This window comes from Macaca nemestrina, chromosome 2, assembly GCF_043159975.1.
Source record: "Macaca nemestrina isolate mMacNem1 chromosome 2, mMacNem.hap1, whole genome shotgun sequence".
Classification (NCBI taxonomy): domain Eukaryota; kingdom Metazoa; phylum Chordata; class Mammalia; order Primates; family Cercopithecidae; genus Macaca; species Macaca nemestrina.
Genome location: NC_092126.1, coordinates 154,937,580 through 154,953,274, shown reverse-complemented (window position 1 = coordinate 154,953,274; position 15,695 = coordinate 154,937,580). Strand labels below are relative to the sequence as shown.

Sequence of the window (15,695 nt, the reverse complement as noted above, 5' to 3'; positions counted from 1 at the left end):
AGAGCGAGACTCCGTCTCAAAAAAAAAAAAAAAAATACAAAAATTAGCCAGCGTGGTGGCGCACACCTGTAATCTCAGCTACTTGGGAGGCTGAGGCAGGAGAATCGCTTGAACCTGGGAGGTGGAGGTTGCAGTGAGCCAAGATCACGCCACTGCACTGTCACCCAGGCCGATCTTGGCTCACTGCAGTCTCCTCCTCCTGGGTTCAAGCGATTCTTCTGCCCCCTGAGTAGCTGGGATTACAGGCATGCGCCACCTTGCCCAGCTAATTTTTGGATGTTTTTAGTAGAGACAGAGTTTTGCCATATTGGCCAGGCTGGTCTTGAACTCCTGACCTCAAGTGATCCACCTGCCTGTCTCCAAAAGTGCTGGGATTACAGGCGTGAGCTACCACGCCCGGCCCATGCCATGTATGTTTTACCACAATACATAGCAATAATTTTTTTTTTTAAGTAATAGAGCAATCTCTGTAAGCGCCCTTAGCCAAAGACAGTCACTATGAACACAACATTAGTCTAAGCATCCCAGCTTTTCTCTTTTCTACCTCTGGAAAAGATACATTCTTAGCAAGTAAACATACCACTGAAGGCACGGAGGAAACAGTGGGGCTCACCATTACAGTATTTCCTTCTGGTGTCCTTCTCTGAACAGTTGTATGTGGTTGAGATCACAACCACACAAATTATCTAGCCCAACTTTTTCCCTTCTTTAAAGAATGGAAATAGCTTTATTGATTTTCCTGGCTATATATAACTAACTCATGATCATAACCAAAAATTTTTCTCTAAAACTACAAAGAAAATTAGGAGGCTTTTGTAGTTTATAAGTGTGATAATTGGCTTTTCTCGTTCTTGTGTGAGTGAGAAGTGCTTCTCTCAAACCTTGTTATGATGTCAGCACATTACCTACCAGACATGAAAAATGATAATAAAAGGCCTGAAATCCAGCACCCTCCAGAGAGATATTTCTTCCTAACTTTGACTGAATATCCTTCCAGGCTTTCTCCCCAAAATGTGTGTGTATGTATACATATGTGGGTGGGTACGTGTGTGTATACACACCCACATATTTAAATATATATTTAAGATTGTTTTATTTATGAGAGTAATTGAGAATATATTTTCATGGTTCATCTGTTTTTACTTGGTCAATTTTTTTTTTTTGGGACAGAGTCTCACTCTGTCTCCCAGGCTGAGAGGCAGTGGTGCGATCTCAGCTCACTGCAACCTCGACCTTCTGGGCTCAAGCTAACCTCCTGCCTCAGCCTCCTGAGAAGCTGGGACTACAGGAGCATGCTACCATACCCGGCTAATATATTTTTGTAGAGACAAGATTTTGCCGTGTTGGCTAGGCTGGTCTCGGACTCCTGAGCTCAAGTGATCCGCCCACCTTGGCTTCCCAAAGTGCTGTGATTACAAGCGTGAGCCACCGTGCCTGGCCTACTTAGTCATTTTTAATTTTATTGTATTCATTTTATTTTTATTAATTCACCTCTTATTGAGGAACATTTAGGTTTGGGTGGGAAATTGCAATGATAAACAGCTATTCAGTTTTTTTCACTTACTGGCATTTTCCAATCAATATTAGAATTCTAGTCACTACTTCAATCAACTCCTTCATGAAGATCATTTCTATGCCACTCCTTTTCTGGGATATCTAGGTTGTTTCCAAGTCCCCCCTACCCCCACAAATGGCATTATGTCTTAGTCTGTTTGTGTCTCTATAAAGGAATACCCGAGACAGGGTAATTGATAAAGAAAATAGCTTTATTTGGCTCATGGTTCTGCAGGCTGTTCAGGAAGCCTGGCACCAGCATCTGTTCCTAGTGAGACCTCAGGGTAGCTTTCACTCATGGTGGAGGTGAAGGGGGCCTGGTGGGTCACACAGTGAGAGAGGGAGCAGGAAAGAGGGGAGAGAGGTGTAAGGCTCTTTTTGAAAATCAGGTCTCTTGGGAACTAATGTAGTGAGAATTCACTCGTTATCTCATTGGTGTGAGGACTGCACCAAGCCATGAGGGGTGCACTCCCATGACCCACCTCCCACCAGGCATCACCTCCAACATTGGGGAATCACATTTTAACATGAGATTTGGAGGGGTCAAATAGCAAAACAGGCCAGGTGCAGTGGCTCATGCCTGTAATCCCAACACTTCGGGAGGCCGAGGTGGGTGGATGACCTGAGGTCAGGAGTTTGAGACCAGCCTAGCCTGGCCAACATGGTGAAACCCTATGTCTCCTAAAAATACAAAAATTAGGCCGGGCGCGGTGGCTCAAGCCTGTAAGCCTAGCACTTTGGGAGGCCAAGGTGGGTGGATCACTTGAGGCCAGGAGACGGAAACCAGCCTGGCCAACATGGCATAACCCTGTCTCTACTAAAAATACAAAAACCAGCTGGGCGTGGTGGCACACACCTGTAATCCCAGCTACTCGAGAGGCTGAGGCACAAGGCAGAGGGAGGTTGCAGTGAGTCAAGATTGCACCATTGCACTCCAACCTGAATGACAGAGTGATACCCTGTCTCAAAAAAAATAAATAAAGTAAGTTCATTTGGAGGGTCAAAGTTCAGATGCATTTTGTTTTGTTTGTTTGTTTGTTTGTTTGTTTTCTGAGACAGAGTTTTGCTCTATTGCCCAGGCTGGAGTACAGTGGAGCAATCTCGGTTCACTGCAACCTCTGCCTCCCAAGTTCAAGTGATTCTCTTGCCTCAGCCTCCTCAGTAGCTGGGACTACAGGTGTGCACCACCACACCCAGATAATTTTTGTATTTTTAGTAGAGATGGGGTTTCACCATGTTGGCCAGGCTGGTCTCGAACTCCTGGGCTCAAGTGATCCACCCATGTCGGCCTCCCAAAGTGCTGGGATTACAGGCATGACCCACCATGCTTGGCCCCGGATACATTTTCTTTTCTTTTTTTTTTTTTGAGATGGAGTCAGTCTTGCTCTGTTGTCCAGGCTGAAGTGCAGTGGCATGATCTCGGCTCACTGCAACCTCCGCCTCCCAGGTTCAAGCAATTCTCCTGCCTTAGCCTCCTGAGTAGCTGGGTTTACAGGCACCTGCCACCATGCTCGGCTGATTTTTGTATTTTTGGTAGAGACAGGGTTTCACTATGTTGGCCAGGCTGGTCTCAAACTCCTGATGTCGAGTGATCCAGCTGCTTTGGTCTCCCAAAGTGGTGGATTACAGGTGAGAGCCACCTCATCTGGCCCCCAGATGCATTTTCAATAGCAAGAATTTTCCCTCTTCCCTCTCATTCCTCTCCTCACCCCACTTAAAATAAAGTTGGCTCTAAAATGCTGGATGAATAAAGGAAAAAAGTCAGCAGGGCAGAAATCATCATTACAAATACTCTGGAGTGCAAAGGATTGACCCCATGTCTGAATGTCCCCTGGAAAGTAAACATTGGCATCCGTGTATTAGTCAGGGTTCTCTGAGAAATGACCAATAAGAAGTGTGTACAGAAAGAGAGTTTAAGGAATTGGTTCACATGATGATGAATGTTGGCAAGTCAAAACCTGCATGCTGGACCAGCAGTCTGGAGACCTGGGGACACAGAATCACAGGTCAAGTCCAAAGCATGTTGCTGCAGATCCCCTCTTGTTCAGGGGAGGTCAGTCTTTTTGTTCTTTTCAGGCCTTCAACTGACTGGATAAGGCCCACCCAATTACAGAGGGCAATGTGCTTTTCTCAAAGTCCAATGTTCAAATGCTAATCTCATCCAAAACACCCTCACAGAAACACCCAGAATGATATTTGACCACATATCTCAATACCAGGGCCCAGCAAAGTTGGCACATAAAATAACCATCACAGTCTGTAATGTTTGTTTGCTGAATAATATACTTGGCAGGGCCGGGCACAGTGGCTCACTCATGTAATTCCAGCTCTTTGGAAGGCTTGAGGTCGGGAGTTCGAGACCAGCCTGGCCAAGAGGGTGAAACTCTATCTCTACTAAAAATACAAAAATTAGCTGGGTGTGGTGGCACATGCCTGTGGTCCCAGCTACTTGGGAGGCTGAGATAGGAGAATCACTTGAACCCAGGAGGCAGAGTTTGCAGTAAGCCAAGATCACGCCACTGCACTCCAGCTTTGGTGAAAGAGCAAGACTCTGTCTCAAAAAAAAAAATTATTAATAATAATAATATACTTGGCAGTACTAATTACAGTGGAAACACCTATTTGGTAAGCACCAGCCATTTGTTTCACATATGTCATTATTATATATGCATTACATATAATTTCTTTCTTTTTCTTTTTTTTTTTTTTTTTTGAGACAAGTTCCTACTCTGTTGCCCAGGCAGGAGTGCAGTGCCACAATCACGGTTCACTGCAGCCTCTACCTCTGCTACTCAAGCAATCCTCCCACCTCAGCATCCTGAGTAGCTGGAACCACAGGCACGTGCCACCATGCCCAGCTAATGTTTTTTTTTGGTAGAGATGGGATCTTGCAGTGTTGCCCAGGCTGGTCTTGAACTCCTGGGCTCAAGCAACCCTCCTTCCTCAGTCTCCCAAAGTGCTGGGATTACAGGCATGAGCCACCGCACTCAGCAATATATATCATTTCTAATCTTCAGAAAACCCTGCAAGATAAGAAGAATTATCCTCATTTTTTCAAATGAGAAAACTTATGCTTAGAGGAAGAAAGGCTCCCAAGGCAACACAGCTGCATTTGAGGGAGATGGAACTGAAAGCCTTCTTTAGTTAACCCAAAGCACCAGGCCTTTTCTGGCCACCCTTGCAAGCTGGGCAGGGATCACTCAATGTGGCAAGGATTGCTCACTTGGTCTCTGAATTGTCCTCCCCTTCTTCCATGGGAATAGAATTTTAGCCAGGCACAGGGCCGTGCAGAATACAGACATTTCCCAGATGCCCTGAGTGAGCTGCGCCTATGTGACCAAGTCCTAGGCAAGGGGATGCAGGCAGGTGCTTCGGGCCGTGCCCTTAAGGAAAGGGGTGACTGGTCCTCCCTTTCCACTTCCTGTGGAGTGGGTGTGAGGAAAAGAAAGAGAGATCAGACTGTCACTGTGTCTATATAGAAAGAAGTAGACATAAGAGATTCCATTTTGTTCTGTATTTGAGATGCTGTTAATCTGTGACCCTACCCCAACCTTGTCCTTGCAAGAGACATGTGCTGTGGTGACTCAAGGTTTAAAGGATTTTGGGCTGTGCAGGGTGTGCTTTGTTAAACAAGTGCCTGAAGGCAGTATGCTTGTGAAAAGTCATCACCATTCTCTTAATCTCAAGTACCCAGGGACATGTACACTGCCAAAGGTCGCAGGGACCTCTGCCTAGGAAAGCTAGGTATTGTCCAAGGTTTCTCCCCATGTGATAGTCTGAACTATGGCCTCGTGGGAAGGGAAAGACCTGATCGTCCCCCAGCCTGACACCTGTGAAGGGTCTGTGCTGAGGAGGACTAGTATAAGAGGAAAGAAGTCCTCTTGGCAGTTGAGATAGAGAAAAGCATCTGTCTCCTGCCCGTCCCTGGGCAATGGAACATCTCGGTGTAAAACCCGATTGTATGTTCTGTTTACTGAGAAAGGAGAAAACCGCCTTAGGGCGAAAGGTGGGACTTGCTAGCACAATGCTGCTCTTTATGCACTAAAAAGGTTTATGGAGATGTTTGCATATGCATATCAAGACACAGCACTTTTCCTTAAACTTATGTCACAGAGATCTTTATTCACATGTCTTACTGCTGACCTTCTCCCTTCGATGATCCTATTATCCTGTCACTTCCCTTTTTCTAAGATGGTAAAGATAATGATCAATAAATACTGAAGGAACTCAGAGACCGGTGCCAGCATGGGTCCTCTGTATGCTGAGCGCCGGTCCCCTGGGCCCACTTTTTCTTTCTCTATACTTTGTCTCTGTGTCTCATTTCTTTTCTCAAGTCTCTTGTTTCACCCAATGAGAAACGCCCACAGGTGTGGAGGGGCAGGCCACCCCTTCAGTGGGAAGCAGAGACTGGAGCCAGGTGGCACCTCAGGGTGGCAGTGCAACCGCACAGATATCCTGTTCTGTTTTTGTTCAGACTTTTACAGGGATATAGATACAATTTTATGCTGCTATTTGGGGTCTTTGTATTCCTATTAATTAGAAAACAACTTTGAGGCCCGGTGCAGTGACTCATGCCTGTAATCCCAGCACTTTGAGAGGCCAAGGCTGGTGGATCCCTTGAGGTCAGGAATTCAAGACCAGCCTGGACAACAAGACAAAACCTCATCTCTACAAAAAAAAAATGCAAAAATTAGCCGGGCATGGTGGCGCACACCTGTAGTAACACCTACTTAGGAGGCCGAGGCAGGAGGATCGCTTGAACCCGGAAGGCGAAGGTTGCTGAGAGCCAAGTTTGCACCACTGCACTCCAGCCTGGGCAACAGAGTGAGATCCTGTCTCAAACAAAGAGAAGAAAGAGAAAAGAGAGAGGGAAGGGAAGGGGAAGGGAGGGGAGTGGAGGGGAGGGGAGGCAACTTTGAGGCTTTCGGTTTACAAAGATTCCATAATAAAAGGGAAAAAACAGGCTCTGCGATTCACCCAGCCTGCTGGGTTTGCAGCTACCTGTCAGTCAATAAGACCAAGGCCAGAGCCTGGAATACACACTCTTTACCTGATGTCCTCCATTTCAGAAAAGCTCCATGGACCTCCATCATAACTTGAAGAATCATTCCTTCCATTGAGTTTAGAAAGTTGAATTGGCCAGGCACGGTGGCTCACACCTGTAATCCCAGCACTTTGGGAGGCCGAGGCGGCAGGATCACAAGGTCAGGAGATCCAGACCAGCCTAGTCAACATGGTGAAACCCCATCTCTACTAAAAACACAAAAATTAGCTGGGTGTGGTGGCACATGCCTCTAATCCCAGCTACTCAGGAGACTGAGGCAGAAGAATCGCTTGAACCCAGGAGGTAGAGGTTGCAGGGAGCCAACATCGTGCCACGGCACTCCGGCCTGGGCAACAGAGACAGATTCTGTCTCAAAAAAAAAAAAAAAAAGAAAGTCGAATTATCTCACAGAAAGGCTTTTAAAAAATCAAGTATTGGCCGGGCGCGGTGGCTCAAGCCTGTAATCCCACCACTTTGGGAGGCTGAGACGGGCGGATCACGAGGTCAGGAGATCGAGACCATCCTGGCTAACACGGTGAAACCCCGTCTCTACTAAAAAATACAAAAAACTAGCCAGGCGAAGTGGCGGGTGCCTGTAGTCCCAGCTACTTGGGAGGCTGAGGCAGGAGAATGGCGTGAACCCGAGAGGAGGAGCTTGCAGTGAGCTGAGATCCGGCCACTGCACTCCAGCCTGGGCGACAGAGCAAGACTCCGTCTCAAAAAAAAAAAAAAAAAAAAATCAAGTATTTATATATTTATGTTGTATCCTTCAGCAAACATGTGGGTAATTTTATTTTGTGACTGAAGTCACCCAGTCAGCTGCCTTTAAAAAGTCTAGAGTACAGACTCGGGGAGGGGCATGTGGAGCTGTTAAGTGGGTACAGTTTCAGTTCTCAGGTGAGAAAGCTCTGGAGCCTGGCTGCCTAACAATGGGAACAGACTTAGCACTACTGAACTGTGCTCTTAAAAAATGACAAAGATGGTGAGTTTTCTGTTTGTATATTTTACCGTAAGTTTTCTAAAGTTGAGTAACGATTCTGCAACGTTTTTAGCACTAAGCCCTTTTTTCAAGCTTCTAGGCAGTACCTTATATATAAGATAAATGAGTCTAACAGAATCCTCCCGGCTTCTCTGCCCCTGCCCCGTGGGCTTTTGACAAGCCTGAGGACTTCTTAAAAGCCTGTTTGTACCACACAGATCCAGAACTTTCGTGGGGTACTAAAATTTGGTTTATTGGCCAGGTGCGGTGGCTCACACCTGTAACCCTAGCACTTTGGAAGGCTGAGGCGGGAGGATCTCTTGAGGCCAGGAGTTTGAGAGCAGCCTGGGGGACATAGTGAGACTCTCTATCTCTAAAAGTTTTTAAAATTTGGTTTGTTAAAAAACAATGATAGCAAAATGTTGTTGAGAACAGAAAGAAGGTTTGAATAAACAAAAAATGTACCCGTTCATGACAGCAAGATTCAAGTCTCCCAGATGAACCTCTAAATTCAGTTCATCCTATGAATATCTTTGCAAATTTCTTTCTGAGGAACTTAACAAAGGAAGAGACGAGGCTGACACCACCTGAAACTCCTCATGAGCAATTTCAGCAGAAGGCTGGGTACAGCCAGAAGAGCACCTTCCAGAGTGTCAAAATCAAGGATTAAAATATAGAGACAAATCTCTACATTTAACATTTTATGTGGGAAGCAATTTTGGTCTTACACACAGACCAAGTAAGTGGTCTTCAATATGTCTGAAGAACAAAGAGGAGGTTAGAGGTGTTATAAAAAGGAGAAATGGTACATACTGTTTTTCGGAAAGTTCACTGGCACCAGTAAAATTTGGGGACACTGGCCAGCTCTAACTGGTGAGTGACAGAGTGTGAAACTCATCTTAGAGTTGCAGCGGGTGGTGTCAGTACCTATCAGATAAGACTGGCTTTGGCTGAGTGTGGTGGCTCATGCCTGTAATCCCAGCACTTTGGGAGGCCAAGGCAGGTGGATCACCTGAGGTCAGGAGTTCGAGACCAGCCTGACTAACATAGTGAAACCCCATCTCTATTAAATAGAAAAAATTAGCCAGGCGTGGTGGCGCATGCCTGTAATCTCCCAGCTACTTGGGTGGCTGAGACAGGAGAATTGCTTGAACCCAGGAGACGGAGGTTGCAGTGACCTGAGATCACGTCACTGCATTCCAGCCTGGGCAACAAGAGCAAAAACTCCAACTCAAAAAAACAAATCAAAACAAAACAAAAAACTGGTTTCAGGTTGGAGCAGGCAACCTCAGCAGCCAGGCTATAGAGAATGACATTCCTGGAGCAGTGTTATGTGCCACCATCCTGCCCCCCACTTCTGGACTCTGTTTTATTTGGGTGTGACAAGAGTTACCCAGTTCGTATGATCAACTGTCACAAGAGACAACCATCACAGACAACCTGCGCTGTGGGGATGCCTCTGGAGTCTGCCCCAGGCTTCCAGCTACACTTGGCATATTGACCACACAGGGGAGAGGGAGTCTCCTCTCCCTACCTACACCCCACCAGAATTCCTTGGCAGTTATTTTTATTTTTAAAATTTAATTCAATTAAATTTGTATTATTTATTTATTCATTTTTGAGACAGAGTCTCATTCTGTCACCCAGGCTGGAGTGCAGCGGTACAATCTGGGTTCACTGCAACCTCTGATTCCCGAGTTCAAGCGATTCTCCTGTCTTAGCCCCCCAAGTAGCTGGGATTACAGATGTGCACCACCATGCCTGACTAATTTCTATATTTCTAGTAGAATCAGGGTTTCGCTGTGTTGGCCAGGCTGGTCTTGAACTCCTGACTTCACGTGACCTGCCCACCTTGGCCTCCCAAAGTGCTGGGATTACAGGCATAAGCCACCACACCCGACCTATTTTTAAAAAGGGATAAATCCGGCCGGGCACGGTGGCTCAAGCCTGTAATCCCAGCACTTTGGGAGGCCGAGATGGGCGGATCACGAGGTCAGGAGATTGAGACCATCCTGGCTAACGTGGTGAAACCCCGTCTCTACTAAAAAAATACAAAAAAACTAGCCAGGCGAGGTGGCGGGCGCCTGTAGTCCCAGCTACTCGGGAGGCTGAGGCAGGAGAATGGCGTGAACCCGGGAGGCGGAGCTTGCAGTGAGCCGAGATCCCGCCACTGCACTCCAGCCTGGGCAAAGAGCAAGACTCCGTCTCAAAAAAAAAAAAAAAAAAAAAAGGGACAAATCCACAAGGACAAAGGGAATGAGGGGAGGTGACTGTGGGGAAGAGATGCCAACATGCTTCTGTGAGGTAGAGAGTGGAAGGAGGCAGTGGCCGCTTCCACAGATCATAGTGGGGCTAGCAGAGGAAACCTGAGGAGAAGCAGCCACTGTGCCCCCAGGATCCCCAGGGGTCAGCACTCAGACACTGCAGATTGCCATAGATCACGAGAGAGGCCTGAAAATCAGGGCTGCCTGGAAGTCTAGTTCTCAGCATTTGTAACCCTCAGGCCCCTCCCTGACTTCTGCATCTGTATCTAGATGATTTGGCATCTATATGTGAATTTATGTCTTTTCTGCCCAAAGAGTTTACAGTGTCAAGTTGGTCAAGGATCAAGAAGAGATTAAGGACCATATTAGGTCTCAGACAAGGTAACATGAAGAAAATAAAACACAACCACCACCACCACCACAACAACAAAACACCATTAGGGATGACAAGCTTGCATGTTTCCAGGCAGAGTAGCATTTGGATGATGAAAGTGCCCTGGGGAGAGTGTCTGGGTGTCAGGGTGATGCAGGGGTCCTGCTGACTCCATTCATGGTGCTGTCTCTGGCTGTGGGATGGAGTCTGAGCCTTGCTGAGGAGCGAGCCATGAGCGTTTTTGTTTTTTTTTTTTTGAGACGGAATCTCGCTCTGTTGCCCAGGCTGGAGTGCAGTGGCGCGATCTCGGCTCACTGCAAGCTCTGTCCCCCAGATTTACGCCATTCTCCTGCCTCAGTCTCCCAAGTAGCTGGGAATACAGGTGGCTGCCACCAGGCCTGGCTAACTTTTTTGTTTTTTTTTTTAGTAGAGAAGGGGTTTCACCACGTTAGCCAGGATGGTCTCGATCTCCTGACCTCGTGATCTGCCTGCCTTGACCTCCCAAAGTGCTGGGATTACAGGCTTGAGCCACCATGCCTGGCCGCTGTGAGCCCTTTGACCTTGAAGTCTGCAGATGAAGTTGGCACTTGTAGGAAGGAAGGAAAAGACACTTGACCAAGACATAAATGGATAAGATCCTTCAGGCCAATGGAAGAACCTGAAAATTCTAGGATGTCAGGGTCTGACCCTGGGCCATGCTTGTGCAGTGAGCAGGCTGTGTTGACCAGAGTTCCTCAGTCATGTGCACACAATGAGGATCCCCCTGGGTATCCTCTTGAAATTCAGATTCTGACTCAGGAGGTCTGGGGTAGAGGCTGAGGTTCTGCATTTTTCTATAGGCTGCTGGATGATGCCCACGCCGCTGGCCCACGGACCACAAGTGGAGCAAGGCAGGAGCAGGCAGGCTCCACTTACCCGGCTCCAGGGAGCTCCCTCGGGGCCACCTGGCCACACTCTCCCCTCTCCCAGCCTCCTCTGCCATGTGCTACCTTCTCAATGGGCCACACCTCTCCTGCTTCCCTCCAACCAGCACAGACTGTGGAGCTTCCTGGCAGAGTGAAGGGCCAAAATACAGCAGATACAATTGTTGTGCTAAGAAACAAATTTTTAAAATGTGATATGAAAGGGAAACCTCCATGTCTGCAGCTTGTTCCCTGGGCCGATTGCTCTGAGGTGACAGTGGTATTTTATGTGTGGCCAGTCACTGAGGGGCACTGCCCTCCTGCAGGGGAGTCCCTGAAGCCCTAGCCCCAAGTGTGGGCTCTGTAGCCACAGCTGTAGACAGGGCTTCTTGCAGTGGGCCGCACCGTGGCCTGCTGAGAGCACAGTGGACATGAACTGAGTCCAGAGCTTCCTCTGAACTGGGACTAAGCTCTCCAGTGGGGAACCATGGTCAGCAGCTGCAGCACCTGGGCAAGATGGGGCCTGGCCTCCTGCCCTCTGCAGGGTCATGGGAGTGTCTGGGAGCTCAGGGTCAGGGCCAGATGGCTGTTCCTGGGGCCTGGGGCTCCAGCTCAGGCTGTTTGGGAACAGGAACTCTTGGCTTGGAGAAGCCCATCACACAGCAGAAGGCCTGGGATGGTCGGTCTACGGGGAGCAGCTCAGTCTGAAGGTGGCAGAGCCTCGTGTGGCTGTGTGTGGCTGAGTCGGGAGAGTGGCCAGTGCTGGGCCCTCTCTAAGGAGTCCGAGGGCCACAAGGACCATGGAAAGGGTCTGAGTGAGGGAGTGGAGACCTAGTGGCTAGGAGACTTGCTTGCTTGAGGATGCTCTCTGTGGCCATAAGGAGAGGCCAAGGCAGGACTAGGTCAGGAGGAGGCTGGGGCAGAGACCCTGGCAGGAGGTGGGTGCACTGGGTGGGGATGGGAGTAGCCACGATATAGATGAGGATAGGGAAGGGCTCCCCTGCCTCCTGGTTTCCTTGAGGGCAGGGCTGGCCAATCCCAGCCCAGAGGCAAATGTGTGCAGGGAGGAGAGGGGTCCAGGTTGGAGCTTTGGGAGCCCTTGGAGGGAGCAAGGCAGATTCACCTCTGGGACCCAGTACCCAGCTTGGGTCTGCAGGTGGGGGCTCAGGAGTGAACATCGTGGGGGCTTTGAGCAAGACCCTCTGGGCCCCAGACTCAGCTTCTATACTTTGAAGTCAAGGAGTGACCTGTGCTGTCTGAGTTTGCTCTGGGGTCTGGGCAGTCCTGTGGTTTGGGCAGAGGCCTTAGAGGGCCCTAGGGACAGACTGACCCTGGTCTGAGCCTCTGCGGAGTGTGGGGGTGACCGGGCTCGGACAGGCCTGGTTATGAGTTTGTCTTCCATGGGGCACACGTGCACTTAGGTGCTTCCTGGCATTCAGAAGAGAATGGGGAATTCAGACATCAGGCCTTCCTTCTCCCTGGGAAGGATGACAGTTGCCTGGAGCCAGGCCTGTCTTGAGAGCCAGGGCTCTGGGCCTTCCTCTTCCAGTGCCCTGTTCCAGGCTTTCAGTGCAGAAAGCACTCCCCTCCTGGGGTCTCTTCAGGGTTCCCCGGGATGCAAATGGGACAGGGAATCGGATCCCATGTTTGAGGAAACCAAGGCCCAGAGAGGGGAAATGACCTGCCCAGTGCCACAGGACAGTCAGGGCGCACCTGGGTTTCAATGGCAGTCTGCTCTGAGCCCCATCATGTCAGTTTGTCTGAGTCAGGCTTGGCAAGGGGGTGCAGCACTGCCGGGCCCCCCTCTTCTTCCTCAGGGTGACCGACCAGCAGCCCTGCTGTTCTGAGTCCCTTTCAACAGAGAACCCCTTATTTGAGTGACCAGGAATAGACCCCTGATTATACTGGTGGGCGGGCTATGGATTTCATGGGCTTCCCGGTGCCAGAGACTTGATTCAGGCACTTACCTAACCTGAGCATCCACTGTGTGCCTGGTAACATCTCCGCACTGGTCACATCACAGGAGTGTTCTTAGGTCCTAACTTGGAATAACGGGTCAGAGCCCCCCAACCCCCAGGCATAGGCCCTAAGCCCCGACACTGGCGTTTGTGTCTGAGACGGGGTGGGAACACTTCTCTGTAGGAAATGTCTTCAGCCCAGGATCCAGGGATGGGGAGAACCTTGAGCCCTCTCCAATACAAGCCCAATGGGAGGAACCTGGGGTGTCCCTGGCAGAGAAGGGACCCAGCCCAAGCTTCCCCTGCCCCTCAGGCACCGACTGCTTCTTGCTCAGGGGGTCCCCTAGGGGTTTAGGGACAGAGGGAAGGTCTCACAGGGCTCTGGGCAGCAGACTGGCAGGGGGCAGCATGTCTGCCACCCCGGGCCTGGAGACTAGTTGAGGTACATGGCCACCTGGGCTGCCTCTGGGCTCAAAGATGAGAGAACCAGTCCTGGGCGCAGTGGCTTGTTATAGAAATCTGTTTAATGGTTTAGGAATGTGTACACTGGCTCTGCCAAGTTTCCATAAAGGCAACTTTTCCATGTTTTAAAAAATAGATTTGGTATAAAGATTTATATGTTCATAAATAGGTGACATGAAAAATTACCAAATGCAAATAGAATACTTGGGCTGCCTGAAGCCCTGTTCACTCCAAGTCCAGGCCCTGCAGGGGTCAGAGGGTCCCTGTTGGAGGAGGCCCCAACTCCAACAGCCTCTTAGGAAGATAAACTGAATGCAATGTGTATTAGGAACCCTCCAGCTCCTTAAGCCAGCATCACACTGGCCCCACCCAGGCCTCAGCCCACCTCCCTCTGCTTCCCCCCGCCAGTCACCTCCACCCTTGCCCCCTCCCCTGCACTCCAGCCCCTGACCCTACCTGCTCCCACTCTTTGGCAATTTGTCAACAAAGGAAGAGATGACACTGTTCTCCCACCCCGGAGCCTGGGCTGCCAGGAGAGCTTAGCCTGCCTGCCAAGGGGAGGAAACAAGCCAGTTTTGTTTTGTCTCACACACTTCCACATCTTCTCTCCCAGCCGTTTTAAGGACCGGAAGGGCAGTGGGGCCCCCTCCCGGTGGGATACAGCGGGGCAGGAGCCCCTGCAACCCCAGGTACAGGCCCTGAGCCCCTGACCGGCTTTTGTGCCTGAGAGTGGGTGGGAACGCTTCTGGGTAGGAAATGGCTTCAGCCCAGGACCCAGGGGTAGGGGAACCTCGACTATGGGGTGGGTTGCTCCTGCCAAGGGGTCCCTGGGGCCAGTTCTAGGAGCTGTGTCCAGCTAGGCCATCTGTGACCCCAAATGGCATGAATAAAAGGGCAGGTTGGTAAGAGCCAGGGGAGGGCATGGGGCAGGGAGGCCAAGTTGGCCCAGACAGGACAGAGGTGCTCCAGGGACAGGGTGCCAGGCAGAGCTGTGGGGCCTTTGAAACATCCTGAGGGCCCAGGCCTGCCACTGGGTGACCTGGGCAGAGAAGCCCAGAGGACAGCAAGGTGACCAAATGAGAGGTCAGGGCTTCTGGGGTGGAGGGACAGGGGCACAGTGGCAGCAGGGGAAGGAACGTGGAGTCCCAGGTGCGTTTGCCTTTCCAGGCCAAGCCCTTGGAGTGAGGCTGCTCCTGCCTGGGGGGTGAGAAATGGAGGTGGCTCACAGTCCCAAGGTGACAAATGAACCCATCACCGGTCAGCTACCATCCCTGTGAAGGAGCCAGGGTGGAGAGCCCTGTCCATGTCCTCCCTCCCTCCCTCCCTAAGCCCTGAGGAAGGTAACAGCCCCAACTGTGAGGCCCCGGCCTGGAAGCAGAGTAGGAGAGCCGGGCTTTTCAGAGGTGGGCAGTGGGTGGTGGTGGGCAGTACCAGTAACTATGCTCAGATGGCTGGGACTTGCCCTGGAACTGGGGCTGAAATTCAGACAGGGAGTCCCAGGCCTTTGCTCCCAAGACCCCATGCATGCTCCGTTCTCCCCAAAACAGAGGGGCTCTGCAAGGACAGGCTTCATGCGACTTCTCTTCCAGTGTGGGCCTGCGGTGAAAGACCAGCTCAGCCCCTCCTGACCATGTGACCCCAGAAACATCAGCCCCAGCAGAAAGGTTGTGGGGCTGGAGGAAGGCACTGCCCACGACATATCCAGTCCCAGTGGAGTCTGAGGGCACCCCTCAGTGCCAGGCACTGTCTGCCCTGCAAGCAGAGCCCAGGCACTGCAGTGGAGGTGCAGGGGCAGAACCCAGACCCCACTCAGCTCCACTCTTGCCCCTGCCACAAGCAAAGCTGCTGAGGAAGGAAGCCAGGCAGCCTCACCTCTGGTGTCCCCCAATCTGATGCACCCAGACTCCCCTCAGTGCAGGTGCCAGCCCCCCAGCTCCTGGCAGCCTTCCTCCCTTGCAGAACCAGGCTCAGCATTCCACAGGTAGCCTCCCTGCCCAAAAGGAAGCCTGGCAGGTGAGATGCTGGCTCCACCACCACCATCAAGCCCTTGCTTGTCTCAGTCTCAGCGGGGGAACCCGTCGGGGCCCCAACCCTGCCTCTTGGGTCACCGTGGCACTGCTGTAAGGCCTACTCTTGCCCTCAGCCAGGCCTGCTGGGAA

General features: G+C 50.5%; 1 non-coding gene across 1 annotated transcript; it reads left to right on the top strand.

Moving 5' to 3' along the window:
• Positions 1 to 807: 807 nt before the first annotated feature.
• Positions 808 to 915, top strand: LOC112425941 (small nucleolar RNA U13). The gene has a single exon (XR_003017148.1). It is a non-coding gene; the product is annotated as a small nucleolar RNA U13 (small nucleolar RNA).
• The last annotated feature ends 14,780 nt before the right edge of the window (positions 916 to 15,695 follow it).